The sequence below is a fragment of the Clarias gariepinus genome, chromosome 1 (assembly GCF_024256425.1).
Source record: "Clarias gariepinus isolate MV-2021 ecotype Netherlands chromosome 1, CGAR_prim_01v2, whole genome shotgun sequence".
Taxonomy (NCBI): domain Eukaryota; kingdom Metazoa; phylum Chordata; class Actinopteri; order Siluriformes; family Clariidae; genus Clarias; species Clarias gariepinus.
This window is the reverse complement of record NC_071100.1, coordinates 8,073,645-8,090,875: the sequence shown is the minus strand read 5'-3', so window position 1 is coordinate 8,090,875 and position 17,231 is coordinate 8,073,645. Positions and strand designations below refer to the sequence as shown.

Sequence of the window (17,231 nt, the reverse complement as noted above, 5' to 3'; positions counted from 1 at the left end):
CCAAACTTTAGAGGTAGATTTTGATTACTTCTTTGGCCTTTTTCTGGTTTTCTGGTTATCAGATTGTTTCGGGCAGATTTAACAAATTTATTCTTTTTTCTCACTATTCGGGGAACAGACACAGTTTCTATAGGACAAGCTATGTGTGTGCGTCTATTAGTATGGCGAGTTGTATTGTGGCTTATATCTAAAGAATCTAAGGTATGACTTACCGCCAGTCAGATGGTTCGTAATGTCCTGGAGATGTTGTCAGAAAGCACCGCTGCTCCAGCTCTGCTAGGGTGCAGGCCATCTGTGTGGTAGAGCCTAGGACGCTCCCAGAAAACATTCCAGTTATCAACAAAGGGTAATCTCTGTTGTTGACACCAATACAGTATGTCTATAATCTACTGAACCTCTCGATTCCTCTCTGAAATGTCGGAAGTGGTCCAGATACGACGATCTTTGTCGTGGGCGATGTGCTGCAGACCTTCTCAACCAGGCTCCTGAAGTCCTTCTTTAGGATCTCCGTCTGCCTCAGCCTGATGTCGTTCGTGCCAGCATGAAGAACCACAGCTCGAATGTTCTTCCGCGGGGCCGCAGGCACCTGTGCAGCAACATCAAGAACACGTGCACCAGGTAAACAGCGTGTGTACGCCTTACCTTTAGCTGTGGTAGCACGCACGTGCCGCACGATGGAGTCTCCGATGACCAATGCGTCGTGTGCCGTCTCGCGGAGAGGAGTGGTTTCGGGTCGAGATCTCGAAGACTGGTGGTGGCAGAGGAGGAGAGGTCCTCGCCCGGGGCTTGGCGCGCGTCTTTCGCTGCTGCAGTATCCAGGCCTCGTGGTATCCCGGCGCCGGGGTGAAGGAAACCTGGGCGGGCTGCGTCCTCGGTGCGTTGGACCTGGGCAGAGAAGCAGGCGGGGTTGAGGTTGCCGGAGAATTCTCATGCCGAGAATTTACCTGGGACAGGTGAGCGTCGGTCCGCGACGATTCCAACGTGGCTTTCTGCTGCTGTAGCGGATCAGCTTCTCCACGGCCTCCAGCTCCAAGTCCACCGAGTGCAGCTCCAATGTATCCTCACCTGCACACAGGGGCAGAGACACAACCGACATGGTGTCTAAAAATAGAAATAACCGGTGTGAAAGAGTGTAAACAAACTTGAGATAGCCGGGCTAACGGGCTAGCGATGCTAATGGAAAGCCGGCTAGAAGCGGTGTGCTGCAAAACAATTAAAACTTATATGATATAAACTTATACGAAAACAATATAACACGCATTTCGAGTGAATATATTATAAGGTTGTATGAAATACTTATCTGTTATATGTTTACTCTTCGTAAGTGGACAAAAAAGTAGAAAAATTGGTCAGTCTGGCGCAGCTCGGAGAAAAGCAGCATCTCTCTTGTTCACCCAAACCTCAGTGAAAATGTCTAAACACCCACTGTCACAAAATTGGACAGTTGAAGACTGGAAAAATGTTGCCTGGTCTGATGAGTCTCGATTTCTGTTGAGACATTCAAATGGTAAATGCTTGTAGTGAGAAACGCCGCATCTTAGACCTCTGGTGAGAGCCTGACAGGCTGACCGGAGGCAATTATAACAGGGACAAGGCCAGGCATGGCTGGGATGGAGGCAGTTATAATGGGGCAGGCATGGCTAGGATGGAGGCAGTTATTACAGGGCAGGGCATGGCTGGGATGGAGGCACTTATAACAGGGACAGAGCCAGGCATGGCTGGGATGGAGGCACTTGTAACAGGGCAGAGCCAGCCATGGCTAGAATGGAGGCATTTATAACAAAGACAGAGCTGGGCATTGTTAGGATGGAGGCAGAACAGGGACAGAGCCAGGCATGGCTGAGACGAAGCAGGGCATGGCTAGGACATGTCGGATGCTGCCGTGGCAAACCTGATATCACCCTTTGTCCTTGCCAGGTGCATCTAAAAGGGTTGAAAGAATGCAGGTGCAGGTGTGACACATTTAACATAATAGTGATCATAAAAAATACTGAAACATAGGAATAGGAACAGGCCATTAGCATTAGCTTTAGCAGTGATGTGAACAGTGATATGGTAAACTCGACAGGACCATCAGCAAGGGTTAGTACAAATGTCAAACAAGGAATATAAATATCATTATAGGTCAAGGGAGAAACCGGTGACATTAGTCAAATCAGAAATATATAAAAACATGACCATGACAACAATAAACTCAATCACGCAATGGACATGATATATGCTGTAGACTGAAAAAAAAAAAAGGCTCGGTAAATAATACTCTTAAATATTATTATAATATGAGATGACACTTAGAGATGGCACGGTGGTGTAGTGGTTAGCACTCTCGCCTTGCACCTCCAGGGTCCAGGTTCGATTCCCATCTCTGTGTGCATGGAGTTTGCATGTTCACCCTGTGCTTAGTGGGTTTCCTCCGGGTACTCCGGTTTCCTCTCACCGCTAAAGACCTGTAGATTAGGCTAATTGGCATTTTCAAATTGCTAATACTGTGTGTATGAGTGTGTATGTGTCTGTGTCCTGCGATGGATTAGCACCCTGTCCATGGTGTACCCCGCCTCATGCCCCAAGCCTCCTGGGATCGGCTCCAGGCCCCCTGTTACTCTGAATACAGGATAAAGCAATATAGACAAAGAGTGAGTGAGTGAGATGAAACTTAATTAAGATGAAACTTAATACTATAAAAAATTATTAATAATTTTACTTTATGCTTATTGTGATTCTTTAGTTTACATTAATCCAATGTTTACTATCAGTCCACGTCTTTACTTTACACCACTACTTTATTAACTGCGGATTGTTTTATAGGGAATACTGAAGCTGTGCTGACTATAAAGCCTGATCCACATCTGTACAGTGGAGAGTTAGTAAATTTCAGGTGTGACATACAGGGAGGAGGAGACACTGAATGGACCTACAGCTTTTATAAGAATAATAATTTCTACACAGAGGGAAAAGAGTATGTTATCTGGGTTAGAGACTCTGACAGTGGTAACTACACCTGCAGAGGACAGAGACGTGACTCTCTGATTTCAGTGATCAGTGATCCTGTTACACTGACTGTATCAGGTGAGTCTGTAATTATAATTTTATAGTATTACACAAGCTCATATCTAGTATTTATTTTCAACTACAACCAAACTGTAGTAGACATATTTATGATTGCTTTTGTGTTCAGCCCTGAAATATTTTCATAAGGCCTACTACTGGTTTGGATACCGCTGTTTAATTTAAAATCTACAATAAATAAAATACAGATAAATTAAAATTGTAACCTTAATATTTAATAAATTTTATTATAATTTTCTTTATTTATAATTTTTTGCAAGTTCTTAAAGCTTATTTTGTCTGTGATGTCTATTGATGGTTGGTGGTGGAAGGATGTGGGAACGGCATCGTTGCTGAAGTTAAAACTTTAATAAGAGTAAAAACAAGCAAAAAAATAAAAACTGGAGGCTAGAATTAGATTAGGTTCAAAAAACAATCCAATACAATAAACTGCAGTCACTAAAACAAGCAAAAAAAAAATCTGAAGTCATTTCAGTGCTCAGTTCAGATACGAGTTCAATCCAGGGCCCGTATTTACTGAGCGTCTCAAAGTAGGAAATGTTCAGACAAAGACACACGCGGAAGAGAGATGCTTTAGGATCCAGTTTAAGCGGGTTCACACCCCATAATACACAGCCACTGCATGCGGTGCTGGTCCCAAACCCAGATATAATGGGTGGGTTTGCTTCAGGAAGGACATCCGGTGTAAATGAAAAACAAGCTGCATTCATGTCGTGGGCATCATGCATGGCACGCACATTAAAATAATCTCATTTATATACTTATATTAAATTATTTAAATGTAAACAATTATTTTTTGAGATTCTGTTATAAGCAGCATTTCAGAATTTTGCTTTAATTATTTCTTTACATTTTACTGTCTCCTCCTTGAGCTAAACGTTCTCATCCTCTCTCCAGTTTCGCTTTCTTCTCAAAGTCATTTTATTCAGATTATGACAGTCCTACACATTTCTATTCTAGGGGCTTTAAACAGATGTGATTGGAGTCTGATAACGATAATGTCATGCAGTTATGTCACGCATTGCTAAGTTTTGTCAGTGCATAAAGCTTTCACACAACTGTCGCTGATTTTGCCATTTCACTTTTCTTCCATTTAAAACTACAAAGACCTGTCAACACCCACTATGATGTGCAGCCTACTCTGTGGCTCTCAGTATCGTAACATGCTGTAATAACACGTTTTCTTGGGTCAGAGGGAAAAAAAAGAGTAGGAAGCTTCATAAATGTCAGACTGATGTAGGAAGGTAGGAAGATTTTCAGTCCTAAATGAACTTTGAGGCCGATTCCTACAAGTGATTTTGAGACGCTTAGAAAATACGGCCCAGATAAAGTATTCAGTTTCATGTCAAGTGCAAAACAAAATACAGTACTAGACAATGCATTCAATTTAAATAACTTTTACTTCAAATAAAAGTCCCAGAAGCATATGAAAACCACAAGTCCCGGGGCACAGCGCCCCCTCCAGGGGTTTTCAGAACAAACAAAAAACAAATAATGTTCTTTGACATTTTTGGACTTTAATAGAACGTGGTGCAATTCAGGTGTGTAGTTATTTCATGTGTTTTTTTCCTTAGGAGATATATTTATTGTTTGTAGTTATTCTGTACACCTGTTCCATGATTCATCCTTCTCCTTGCTTGCTATCACCTCATTCTCTGTGCACCTGTGCTCAATCACTAATCACCTCTAATGCCTACTTAACTCACCTGTGCAAGCCTGCTCGGGCTCAAATTACACACACCGGCTCTAATCGTGGAGCTTGCTCACCTCGTCCTGGGCTCTCTGCTTTTTTCATATTCGTCATGGAGCTCAGGCCCTGCTGTGATCAGAACTGTCACGTCTGCCTTGCGCACTGATTTAAGCATGCTTCTTCATAATAAATCTGATTTGCTTCTTGCTCCTCACCTGCACTTAAATCCATCATCGCAGCCACGACCTGTGACAGAGACATGAGGTAAATTATTGTCCCTAAAGAAAATTTTCAGATTTAAGTATAGTTTTCTATTTCCTGTGTAACAGAGAGACCAGAGGCAGTACTGAGTGTATCTCCACAGAGCTGGCTGACTGAAGGAGACTCAGTGGCTCTAAACTGTGAGGTTACAGACTCCTCTACAGACTGGAAATTTAGCTGGCATAGAAAGATTCCTATAAGCTATGGTGTTTACCATATAGAGCTCTCAGACAGCAGCAGAGGATCTGGAGGCTTCTACACTCTTAGTCTTGCTACTCTTAATCACACAGGAGTTTGTGTGCATAGGAGAGAGAGAAGAACGACCCTATTACACAAAGAGCAGCAACAAACAGCCACTTTGGATCATTGGTGAGAAAAAAATATTAATAAGTCTTAAATATCAGATATGTGTGCAATTTACAGTAACACCAAAAGGTTTTAAAATATGATTAATACAGCTGTGTATAAATTTGCTTAAAATAAAGAAAAATGCTATCACTAATGTTATATAATCACTGCTTCTCTGTTGGCTCAACTGGAATCTTTTTCTTTTTGTGTGACTTTTACAAGGAACCTGCAGTGGGGTGGGGGGTGGGGGTGGGTGAGGGTTCCTAGAAATCACATTAGGGCTGCATTATAATTATAAATATAGTTATACAGTGTATGGGTCAAGCATGATATTTATAATATATCTTTCCTTGTGTACGTTTGGGTTTTTGTTTTCAATATATCATACCGGTCAGTATTGTTGTTATTTTGTGCCACAGTTTAAAAAAAATTAATTTGTTTAAAAAAAAGTTACTTAGATAAACATTTTAATAAAGTACTCTGTGATAAATAGTACCATAGGTTTTATTCTAATATGTGTTATAGTCAAAATAATACAGTATCTTCATAATGTTAATTTCCCTAACAAATGAGTGGTATGAGTTCAGGTAAATAAGGCCAGCAGGACAAACACAGCAAATACAAGTTAAAAACATGTAATGTTCATAAGATCTGGAGTTGATAAAAAGATCTAATACAACATTAGGTGATAATATATGTATTATTGTGGATTGATAACGAAATAAAATGATCTGGTCAAAAGTGACCAGGAACATAATGAGTGTGACCCACAAACAAACACAACATGAGGGTTAACTAAATGAGATGTAACTGTGTTTAGTACATATTACATAAATAAAAAGTTGTAATGTGTGAATTATGTAATTTTCTGTGTTTAAGGTGAATCTCCTCCAGTCTCTCTGATCATCAATCCCAACAGAACTCAACACTTTACTGGTGACTTTCTCTCACTGAGCTGTGAGGACCAGAGAGACTCTACTGGATGGACAGTGAGACAATACACAGAAAATAAGGGAGTGTCACCTTGTTCATGGTGGGGATCAGTTACAGGATCTACATGTAAAATCAGTTCCCTCTCCACATCCTACACTGGAGTTTACTGGTGTGAGTCTGAATCTGGAGAAAACAGTAATCCTGTCAACATCACAGTGCATGGTGAGTAGTTTTTACTGGTCAACAGAATTCTGTGAAGGAAGGAAGCATAAGACAAACGGGATAAAACTGAGATTTTTATTTTACACCAGCAGCAACTTACAAATGAAGTCTCAATTTAAAAAGATGTAAAAAAAAAACATAAAACACCACAAATAAGTATTAATCATAGAAAAACAATTAAATACCAACAGAACCGTTTTGTACTTTATAACTGTCCGTTATGACTTTTAAATATGACCGTTAGAGACGGTTGGTCAGGAAACTCCTGAAGTCAGATGCAGACAGGACACTTTCACTCACAAACTCCTGTGAAAAAATTCAGAGATAGATTCAAATAAAATTCATGATACTTTAATTAGCAAATGAACAATATTTATACTTTCTTCCTCTCGCTTCACAACTCATGAGAACAGACCGAAACCAGAACCGAACCGCAGATTAAGCACGCGCATATAACCGTCGGTATTTTAAGTGTGAATAAAAATACAAGAAATAGCTTAAACCAAAATAACGTGACTAAACATCGCTAAACAGAAGGTGACATTTATCTTTAGTATTTCGTTTCTATTTAGAAAGATGGGAATTTATTCCTGCTTACTTTTTCCACACGCCCGCCAAACGCTTGTCTTCTCAACACACTGCGTTCTCTTCTCGCGATGTTTGATCTGATATTTCCGTTTCCATAGTGACATGTTTATCTCAACATGATTGAATCGAATACATGTTAAGTTGTTGAATTTCATGTAAATACAACAGAATTTATTTATGTTCATCTTGGAAACATGAAATTATTATGTACAAAGGACATACAGTATTACATTTTAGTACATGTAACTGGTAGCCAGGTTCATTTTTTTGAGTGTATATATATATATATATATCACTCAGTAATACTCAGAACATTATAAGTTACATGTTATTCAATAGTAATATTGTGTCACAGTTAAGTTTGTCATGAGCTGATTTATCTACAGTAGTGCAGGTAAAACACTGAATAATGCTATAATGCAGCTCTAAATAACTCTAGTTTTACAGTCCTTTATTTAAAGAGTTTGTATCCAATTCAACAATACAAAACAATCACACTATTGTGTTTCACTGTGAAATAAAGGAGAAGTCCAAATTTTCTGTTCTGTCCATCCAGTGACTGAGGGCCATCCTCTGACTCCACACTGTTTATATCACTACACACATTCCTCCAAGGAATTTCTATAAAGATGAATCAGTTCTCCAGACAAAGACTGCAGGAAAGATAATAATCCATAAAGTCTCAAAGTCAGATGAAGGTTTCTAACACTGTCTCAGTCTCTAACATAACCTCTGTATCTTCACATAATATAACAGGATACTTGGTAATCTGTATACAATATCCAGTGTGTTCACATGCCTTAAAGTGTACTAGTGTAAATGCATTTGTTTGTTCTGCATTTAGGCTAATACCTACAGTTTAGGTAGTTTAGCGAGAATAAAGTATTATTATTATTATTATTATTATTATTATTATTCTCCTCTGTATCAGATCCATCACATGTAGAAGCTCCATCAGGTGCAGAACCTCCATCAGTTCCATCAGCTCCATTCTCAGTGCTCTTGCTGATCAGTAGTGTAGTGACGGCTTCTCCATATCTGCTGGTCACCATCATTCTGCTAATCAAATGTTACAGAGCTCGAGGTGAGAACTCTTTCAGGACATCTCTGTCTTTTTAAAGAGCAAACCACTCATGAGCTATTGAAAATGACTGAATGTGTGATGTTTACTTTCTAACAAATTTTTTTTCTGAAGCACTGTCAGTTTTTCACTTCACTTCACCCTTTAAACTGTATTTAGGATGAGTTCAAAAGCAGTTTAACTGGTTTCATGAACAACGTTTATGAACCTGCTACATAAGTGACCTTCTTATTTTCTTTAACAGCTTAAACTGATGAAGAGAGAACCGAGAGTGGCGTCATAGAGGACTGAGCAGAGTCGCTCTGTAAAGAGAGGATGCAATTATGTGTTGTTGTTTTTTGAGATTAGTGGATGGATTGTATGATTAAGTTTTTTTTGGGTGTAATTTTTTGCTTTGGACTCTGTCCTTGTGAGGTACAGTAGAAAATGAAAAAAAAAATACTTCTATGAATAGGTTTTCATTGTCTACAGCAGTGTATATTTTCTATATACAGTAAATTGACTTTACCAGTAGCTGTGTGAGGAGATTTGTGGATTAAGTAATGTTCAGAGATGTTACTTGTAGAAAGCAGGACAGTTAAATGTCATGTTTCCTTACACCTTTATGTCAATGCAGTTAACACAACAGTGTGTATCATTTAATAGTAGGGGCAGTTCAGTGGGATGGGTCATTTGATTCTTAACAAGCTGAGATGTACAACCCCTAGCAAAAAGTATGGAATCACCCCTCTCAGATGATGTTCATTCAAATGTTTAATTTTGTTGAAAAAAAAAAAAAACACATATATTCCACAAAACTATTTTCACTCAACAATCCAAACTTTTGGCTGTATAAAACACTGTAAAAAAAAAAAAAAAAAAAAAAAAAGAAAGATAACTATGGTCAATGACAACTGTTGTTACAGCTCATACAGAGGAAAATATTATGGAATCACACAAATCTGAGGAAAATTATATGGAATCACCAAATAAAAAACTACTATTACTTTGTTGCACCACCAATTCACAGCTTGAATTGTCTGAGGCATGGATTTAACTAATGACAAACAGTATACTTCATCAATCTGTCTCCAGCTTTGCCTTATTGCAGTTGCCAGATCAGCTTTGCAGGTTAGAGCCTTGTCGAGGACCAATTTCTTTAATTTCCATCACAGATTTTTAATTGGATTGAGGTCTGGACTATTTGCAGGCCATTTCATTGACATTATATGTCTTTCCTGTAGGAATGTTTTTTTTTTTTTTTTTTTTTTTTTTTACAGATTTTGCCCTATGGCACGATGCAGTATCAACCTAAAAAATGATGCTACCATCACCAAACATCCTTTCAATTGATGGAATAATAAAAGTGTCCAAAATCTCAACATAAACTTGTGCATTTATAGAAGATGTACTGACTGTCATGTCTCCAGTCAGTTGTCCAGTTGAGGCAGTTGTCTTTATAAATTTCATTGGAACGGCACCAAACAAAAGTTCCAGCATCATCACCCTGCCCAATGCAGATACGTGACTCATCACTGACTATAACTCTAACTCAGTTATCTGCAGTCCAAGATTGTCTTTCTTTAACCCACTGAAACCTTGTTTTTTTCTGTTTAGATGTTAATGATGGTTTTCGTTTGGCTTTTTTTGTATGTAAATCCCATTTCTTTTAGGTGATTTCTTACTGTCTTACGCAGACATTGACTCCACTTTCTGCCCATTTGTTCCTCATTTGTTTTGTTGTGCATTTTCTGTTTTCAAGGCATATTGCTTTAAGTTTTTTGTCGTGGCGCTTTAATGTCTTTCTTGGTCTACCAGTACGCTTCCCTTTTTCCACCTTTTCATTTGATTTGTAATTGTTCCAGATTTTAGACACAGCTGACTGGGAACAACCAACATCTTTTGCAACATTCCGTGAAGATTTACCTTTTTCAAGAAGCTTGATAATCCTCTCCTTTGTTTCAACTGACATCTCTCGTGTTGGAGCCATGAGTTATGTCAATCATCTTGGTTCAACACATCACTAATTAGTCTGCAGTCTTTTTGAACTGCAGACTAATTAGCAGTAATCAGATACAGGTGTTTGTTTTAGAAATGCAAAGTGCATGGTGATTCCATATTTTTTCCCTCTGTTTGATCTTTAAAACAGTTGTCATTGACTATAGTTATATTTCTTTTCTTTTTTTTTAAAGTGTTTTATACAGCCAGAAGTTTGGATTGTTGAGTGAAAATAGTTTTGTGGCATGTACTGTATGTGCTTTTTTTTCTACACAATAAAACATTTGAATGAACATCTTCTGAGAGGGGTGATTCCATACTTTTTGCCAGGGGTTGTATTATCTGTGAATTATATGTGACAAATAAAAGCTTCTTCTTATTATTGATATTCTGGCTCTTCTTGCTTAGAGAAGGCTCACAAGTGAGAGTTTAAACAATGTTGATTACAAATCTGCTGAATCCCCAGTCAACCATAAAGCGTCACTGAAACGCGTCTTCATCAGACTGCTAAATTAGATTGGCCTGACTATAAATCAACATTAAAATATCCTTAACTGAAATGCATATTAAATTAATTTCTGTTGAAAATTATTAACAAACCAAACAAGGCAAATTCCTACATCAAGCCAAGACCCCGTTGTACTCAATGTATTTCCATCCTTAATTCCAATTGCATTGTGGAGAGACCTTTAGGATTGTTACACTATGGAAAATGACCTTGAGTAGTCATGTTGTAAATTAGATTCTGAGAGTTTTTACAGTGTCATTTTATAGAGACTGCTTGTTTAGAGGGATATCAATGCATTGACTATGTAAAGTGCACTCTACAAAGATGAGTGTCGACTCCATACTCCTGCTTACATTCCCTGATGGCTCTTGTGAGCCCATCAATTTCCATCACTGGTAAAGAGCTATTACCAAAAAGAAACATGGAGCCTCATATGGATTTTCAATGTCTTATCATTTCACAGTACCAAAGGAATCCATGATATTTTTGGTCATCATCAGGAACACTACATTTCCCGTCCCTATGTAAACCACATTAAGACACATATCATGTTGTTATTAGTTTCCTGTCATTAAGATCGGGCAGTGGTAGCTCAAAGGGTTAAGGCACAGAGTTATTGATCAGAAGATCGGCGGTTCAATCCCCAGCTCTACCAGGTTGCCACTGTTGGGTCCTTGAGCAAGGTCCTTAACCCTAACTGCTCCAGGGGCGCGGTATTATTGTTGTTGTTGTTATTTTTATAATTGTCATTGTAATTATGTTTTATTGTTGTTAATATTTTTATTATTATTATTATACTGTATTTTAAGCAGTTGGCAAGCAGTTTTTAGGTGCGTTACTGCCAACTGCTGGACAACCACAAGAAAAGCTTGAGGGTCTCAATTGTTTTCTTTTTCCTTCCTTTTTTTCTTTTCTGTTTTTCATGTTGCTGTTGAAGTGAGTGGTGGTGGCATTCTTTTATAGTAACCAGTTGTCCACTGGATGGTAGGTGACCAGTGTGCTCCAGTCATGCTGACTTACTTCACTCTCAATTTTTTGAAAATTGTAAGGGATTCACAAAATGAGTGGATACTATATACAGTTTAATTATGCTAGTGTGATTATTAAAATGTTAAATAAAATAAATAGATACAAATGAAGGAGTAAGTTGGCAGATGTCCATTAAAATTAAAAAAAGTAACTTCCCTTCAAACCCTTTCTCACCGTCACACACACACACTCTCTCTTGTAATTAGGGCATTATGTGGACAGTAGTCCCACCCATCAGTTTTGGGGACATCCCTTTCCAGTGATCCTCTGGGTGTGAAAAAAATCAGGCATGTACAATTAAATTCTTTAACCAGAAATATTACTTCAGCTCCCCAGTAAAAATATATATATATATATATTGCTTGGTTTTTAAACAACTTATGAGGACATAACAAGAATCAGTCATTAGTGGGGACCAAATTTGCATAGACAGAAAATTAACTGGTTTTCATAATGATGTGGGGACATAGCTAGTGACCTAATTTGCATACATCACTAAATAGCTAACTTGGATACACACTTATAAGGCATATTAACCCTTAGGAGTCTGACTTGCCGTCGGCGGCAAAAAGTGCATTTTTGTTTTCTGGTAACCGTGAAAATATTTAAAATGCTCCGTCATGATTAATCATACACATTAGTGTAGTACATCATTTGAATCTTTAAAGGGTCTACTTTTTTTCATGTATACTCACATCATCCACAAAACATTGTGCTTTTGTAAAATAAAGAAAATAAAAAATAAACAGGGTGCGCTTTCAGCCATCTCAGTCTCCGCGAAATATCTTTTTGAAACACGTCACTAAAATGAACTGAAACTCCGCGAATACTGCACAGACAGACATGAGAAATATATCTATAGAAAGCTTAAAGGGTCTACTTTTAAATTATTCAAGTCACATAATATTCTCAGTTTATGTAATCCGTATGAAACCAAGGAGAGGCACAGAATTTCTGTCGCACTTAATTATCTGCTAATGACCCGAGGCAGGACACGCCCACACGTCAATCACACGGAAAACAGTCACAGGGTACTCTACATACGAGGTCACGCCCCACCCCACACAGACTGGCTTGAAAACACAGAGTTTACACACCGATTCAGTGAGTTTTTCTGCACGTTTGGAAGATGTCGCGCGCTACAGAATGTTCTGGACAGTGGGTGGAGTTTACATTTACCTCAGAAGGAGACTGTATGACGAACGGGAGCATTTTGAAGAGAGAACAGATCCAGCAGAGGACATTCAAGCAAACTGCTATGACAATAGGTAAGTTATTAAGTCTTATATAACTCTTATTCTGATCATATTAAACTAATATTAGTAAATATTTTTCTCACTTCAGCTAGCTCTTGTCAGTTTATGTGACACATTGGCTCTTAATGCCATTTATATAGTTTAGTGTAGCATGTAGATAACACTGCTAACATGCTGCCTTATGTAGCAAACATGTTGTTTCCGGTGGCTAAGCTAATGTCTTATGGAGTTTACAGATGTTTATAAATATTCTAACGTATTTCACCTCGTGTTGGATAGCTTTAAATTATGGTTGCTAATATATATATATATATATATATATATATATATATATAAGCTAACCGAAACGGAGCCGAATATAACACTGCTATCGGTAATGTTATTTAGCACAAACAAGCTAGTTCCAGTTGGCTAAAATACTGCCTTATGTAGCTAAGATATGTTTATGAATGTTTCTGTGGTGTAAATGTTAATAATGCCTTTTGTTAAGCTTGTATTTACAAATGCCTGTTTGGGTGTAAATGTTTAGAATGTGTTAAATACGTGTGTAAAGCATGTCAAGTGGATGGTGTTTGCTAATGACTCAGGTGTAAATGTTTAAGATGCACTACATGGTTTATGGCCCATCAACAGATATTTGTCTAGTCTATTGTCCATCAACAGACACAGAGGGGCACAAAATGTATACACTTCATACCTATTAAGCATCCATACCTATTAATTGCACATCCATTTACTCTGAACAGTATAGGCAAACTTTTTCATTTATTTATTTGTTTTTAGGAATGTGTCTGCATCACCCTTGCCTTCACCAGCACCACATATCAGGACACGCAAGCGCCGTTCAGTTTTGAGCGCAATTGAGAATCATACTGAGTAAGTGCACATATATGTGTATATATCTATATGATGAAAATGTACATTAGTTCATTTTGTGTTATCAGCATGCTCATGGTTTTTTTTTGTTTGCTTTTTTTTTTAAATAGTAAAAGTAATCAGCCATCTGTCCCCAAAAAAACCAAAGGCAAACAAGCAAACAAGATTCAGGCAACGTCATGGAAAACGCATAAGATAAGATATGATAAACCTTTATTTGTCCCACAAGTGGGAAATTCGTTAGTTACGAAAATAAAAGGAAATATTACACAATCAAGGGAACATGGGTTTAACAAACATCAAACGGTGCATTTAACAAACTAAGCATGTCAAACATTTAAAAAAAAAACTGTGTAAAGCACATAAAGGAGAAACATGCAGCACAATAATGTGCAATTCCTTAAAAGACGAAACATTGACTGTAAGAATGGATGTATCATTTTCAGGTTAGACGTCCATTGGAGGAGCAGCGAGTTCTAGCTAGTGAGACGTTGGTGTGGTGCCATTATTCCCTGGCTTAGGCATTATTATTATTATTATTATAGGCTGCAATGTTTGTTGGTCCCTGGTTAAGCTGCCTGTGCGTTACAGAGGTTTAAGACTTTTGCCTAAGATCAGGCCATGCAAGTCAGTCTGTGATTCTGAGTGTGTGTGGGGGGGATGGGTGTATTCTGGCCCAGGTGGAATGGCCACCTAATACAACAGCTTACCCTCGCTATTAAAATACAGTACATATGATGCACTGTGTCAATCCAGGCATTCTGTCCTGAGAACCGTTAGTCCTAGAGCTTAGCTTTTTTTTCTCATCAAGGGGAATGTTTAATCTTGATAGATATTAAGCTTTCTGTGTGTATTCCTAAAATTGTGGTTTAAAAAAATACTATGTCAAGTATATTCATTTCAATAAGGGTTTCGATTTCATGCCAGGTCCAGAACAAACAATAACAATCTGACCAATCAGCTCCATCATTACTTTCTAGAAATCAGGAGACCTCTTCATTGTAACACATGTTATATTGGTTGTGTGCAAAAATTAAGGCGGTTCAGTGAGAGAGGAACAGATGTTTTTTTTTTTTTTTTTTTTTTTTGCAAAATACTTCTCCCACTACTCAGGACACCCATTCATTTTTTAATGCGCCACGTATGGGTGCAATCTGTGACAGGGGGTGACACACAATCCCGCCCCACAGTATAGACCCGCCCCTGATGCTGATTGACAGGTTTCTGTGTAACGTGTTGGAAATGCAATTGCAAATGGATTAGCGATTGTGTTAGAATGTTCATTGATTTTGCTATTTAAATAAGGCAGGTTCATGACTTGTAAGACATGGGAAATACAAATGCAAATGGACTTTTCTTTTTCATTTGAAATTTGGCAGTCAGTGTGCGTTCACGAAGGCGAAACAGCAAACAGTAATGCAAAGTTTGCAATTGCATTTAAAGTATGGCACACTTTGTGCGTCCACATATGGGAAACGCAAATGTGATTTTAAAAAATCCTTTTGAATATTGTCCAGGATATCACTCCATACACATAAAAGCTACTTCATATTAACAGCAGGTTGTTTTATAGGACGTGCTAAAGCTGTGGTGACTATAAAGCCTGATAAACACGTGTACAGAGGAGAGAATGTTACTCTCACATGTGACATACAGGAAGGAGGAGACACTGAGTGGACATACAGCTGGTATAAGGATAATTCAATTCAATTTTATTTATATAGCGCTTTTAACAATGGTCATTGTCCCAAAGCAGCTTCACAAGAAAAAAAAATGAAAGATTTTTTTTTTTTTTTTTTTTTTTTTTAAGAAAGAAAAGAAAATATTTGGAAGTGTGTATGTGTGACAAAAATGTGTCTAGATAATAATTAAATGGATGAATGATGAATGAAATGTCTCTGATGAGCAAGCCAAGGGTGACGGCGACAGTGGCAAGGAAAAACTCCCTGAGATGGCAATAGGAAGAAACCTTGAGAGGAACCAGACTCAACAGGGAACCCATCCTCATCTGGGTGATAACAGATAGAAATAACATCAAGTGTGTTGTGCAGGTGAAAGTTCAATATATCAGAAGTTGTGTAGATTCAGTTCAGCAGTAGGTGCAGAGGGCAGATGGGGTCAGATCACTGGAAGCACAGGAGCAGGATGTGTAGCTCCAGCCATCATAAAGCAGAATCTAGCTGGAGCAGGTCCTTCTCAAGATGCTTTAGAAACCTCGCAGGGTTGGCCTTTGTCTACTGAAGCTGGCACAATCTCCAGATGTCTCAGGATGGGTAGAAAAATACAGAAAAGATGGAGAGAATTAGCGTAGTTGCCATTCAGGATAAGTGTAATGGAGTATGAGGTTATGGGTTGAGTTACGCGTATGCCAGATTAAAGAGATGCGTCTTGAGTCTACTTTTGAATTGGAAAACCGTGTCTGCTCCCCGAACAGTGTCTGGAAGGCTATTCCAAAGCTTTGGAGCCAAATATGAAAAGGCCCTACCCCCTTTTGTAGATTTTAAAATTCTGGGAATTACCAGAAGTCCGGAGTTTTGTGATCTTAAGGGACGTGGTGGATTATAGCGTATCAAAAGACTGGTTAGGTATGAGGGAGCTAAACCATTTAAAGCCTTGTATGTAAGTAGTACTATTTTGTAATTAATTCTAAATTGAACAGGTAGCCAGTGCAGGGATGATAATATAGGGGTTATATGATCATGTTTTCTGGATCTAGTGAGAACCCTGGCGGCTGCATTTTGGACTAACTGAAGCTTGTTTATTGAGGCTGCAGGACAACCACCTAGTAATGCATTACAATAGTCCAGTCTGGAGGTCATGAATGCATGAACTAGCTTTTCTGCATCAGATACGGATAGGATACTCCTAAGTTTGGCAATATTTATAAGATGGAAAAAGGCTGTTTTTGTGATATTGGAAATATGATTTTCAAAAGACAAGTTGCTGTCTAATATCACGCCCAGGTCTTTTACTGTTGAGCTAGTAGTAACAGTACATCCTTCTAAACGCAGGCTGAATTGTGAAAGCTGTTGTGTGCTGGTTTTTGATAACAACACTTTCCACAATGAGAAAAAAACAAAGTCTTTACCAACAGCACAATAAAGTGGGTCACAGTTAGGTTTATTAATGACTCTGACAGTGGTAACTACACCTGCAGAGGACAGAGACGTGACTCTCAGAGCTCAGAGATCAGTGATGCTGTTACACTGACTGTATCAGGTGAGTCTGTAGCAACAAGATTATGATTTTATAGTTTCATACTTGCAAACTCATATTTAGGATTTCATTTCAATTTCAAGTAAACTATATATTAGACATATTTATGATTGTTTACATGGCTAGACCTCAGGTATGTTAGTAAGGTCTACTCTTGAAAGTTTGGACACAGCCTTTAAG

General features: G+C 38.2%; 1 protein-coding gene across 1 annotated transcript in view; it reads left to right on the top strand.

Moving 5' to 3' along the window:
• LOC128512085 (leukocyte immunoglobulin-like receptor subfamily B member 1) overlaps window positions 1–17,231 on the top strand; it is a 42,672-nt gene that overhangs the window by 4,535 nt on the left and 20,906 nt on the right. The window lies entirely within an intron of this gene.